Raw genomic sequence first — 2,202 nt, forward strand, 5'->3', positions numbered from 1 at the left:
ACTAGTGGTGCAGGATTCTCAAAATCAAATGTAAGCTACATGTCAATATCCAGATCCATGGCATAACATGTTGTCACAGTAAGAGAAAAAAAATGTACTTTGAGGTAGAAGTCGCCTAACGTAAACAAAGAGTAACAGGCTAGAAGCAACCACAAAAGAAATCGACTAGCCTTGCTAAATCAAAACCATCAATTTGTAATTAATTGATGATGTTCGACCTTGAACGTCAAAAGTCACCGTCCAATCAAAAAACTTGCAAATAAATTTGAAGCCCCATTGGAAAGGATTGTGTCAAATCCCAGGGAGAAAAAGCCTTCAATTTGAATAGGGCAAGAAGATGTTGCTAGGTATGACTAGCTTTGGCGTAGTAAAACACTTTGTTGAAAAAGAGAGGGACAAAGATAGAAAATTTTCTTGTAAATTTTTTGAAATTTTGAAGATTCTACGGCACCCCTTGGGTGTAGATCTCCACCTTTCACCTTCACCAAAAACTCTTTACTCTCCACCATATTCACTAGGAGAGGAATGTGAGGGGGTGTGCCGTGTGGGCGTGCTCCCTTATGTGAGTTTTTGATGGAAGAGATCCCCCCCTTGGGCGGCCCGTCTGAAACTAGTAACCCCAGTGATGGCAAGTTGGGCCGAGCAGCACAAAGAGAGAGAGAGAGAGAGAGAGAGAGAGAGAGAGAGAGAGAGAGAGAGAGAGAGAGAGAGAGAGAGAGAGAGAGAGAGAGAGAGAGAGAGAGAGAGAGAGAGAGAGAGAGAGAGAGAGAGAGAGAGAGAGAGAGAGAGAGAGAGAGAGAGAGAGAGAGAGAGAGAGCTATAGCACACAGTACAGAGGTTGGGTAAGAGAGATGTTGAAGACAACTTCCCACATTAGAGTACAGAGTTGGGTAAGAGAGATGTTGAAGACAACTTCCCACATTAGAGTGCAACCATCGAGCCCGAACACGCTAAGTTTGGTGATGGTCACCTCTGACTCTCCTTCCATTCCAAGCGATCGTTCTTGCCTTGCTCTCTGCTCAACTCCTTCTCCACCACGGCTTCACATGCAACTTTTTTGAAAATAGAATCATGCCTCGCTTGATTTAGCTTTGATACCATTGTGAGACCAGGGAGTATATAGCCTGTCTCAACTCTTAGCCTCTTGCCCGTTATATAGGCAACCCTCGAGCTTGATTCAGACCACTTCTGGCCTCTTGGCCCTTGGCCTGACAACTTAGGCTTGGGATCATCAAATATAAACTTCTTCTTGTGAACCTATTTGCAAGGTAAGGAATGCTTTCCTTCTAGCAATTCAACCAACTCCCATCTCTCATTGTTGATAATTGAGTTACACTCTGATTGCATGGTCTAGTCCCACTTGACCTTCTCATCCTTTCGTTAGGGTTCAGACCGACTGGTCAACTACCCATCACTAATCACTAACCCTATTCTTTGGATATAATGAAGAATAAGAAGTAATGAGATATTCTTCTCATCGAGAGCTCCACTATATCATGTCTCCTGCTACATTGCACCGCACCCTCGCACTCGTGCACACGCTCCCATAGTGCCATTAGCTGGTATTAGAGCTACGACGATTTCCCGATATGCTCCTAGCGTGTGCACCAATTTCAAAGGAAGCTAAATTTTGAGCCTTAATGTGCAGTGAATCTTTGAGCTCGACAGCCTGTAGATTGAACAAACAGTATTGCTAAAGCTCTGTTTGAAGTTGCTTGAAGTGGTGTGTGGAGACCTTTTGAGGCTTTACAAAGTATACCACTGGCAATTTCAACAACTCTGTAACATTGAAGATTTGAGCTTATAGAAGTGCTAATTATTCAACAACGTTGCAAATTGAAACACCAGATAGCATGAAGGCAAGGAAATAAGCATTGTTGATAAACCTTTGTAGTATTGTTGAAGTCTACAAGTGGTAAGGTTGGTGGTTTTTGGAACCCTATAGCGCTACATGAAGCAAGGATATCGTGAGGAGAGTGTGCTCTTGGGTGTGTACAAGCAACAAAAGTGTGTGTGTGTGTGTGTGTGTGTGTGTGTGTGTGTGTGTGTGTGTGTGTGTGTGTGCACATACACACACACACACACCTTTGACAAGGAAGAAGAAGCGAGAGAAGAGAGAGGGAAGTCATCGGCCGTGGCCCCTCTTGGCATCGTACATAGAGAGGGTGTGTGCGGAGCAAGGCTCTACAAAACAAGCACACA

Source organism: Adiantum capillus-veneris, chromosome 12 (assembly GCF_014529385.1).
Source record: "Adiantum capillus-veneris isolate H3 chromosome 12, ASM1452938v2, whole genome shotgun sequence".
In the NCBI taxonomy this organism is placed as follows: domain Eukaryota; kingdom Viridiplantae; phylum Streptophyta; class Polypodiopsida; order Polypodiales; family Pteridaceae; genus Adiantum; species Adiantum capillus-veneris.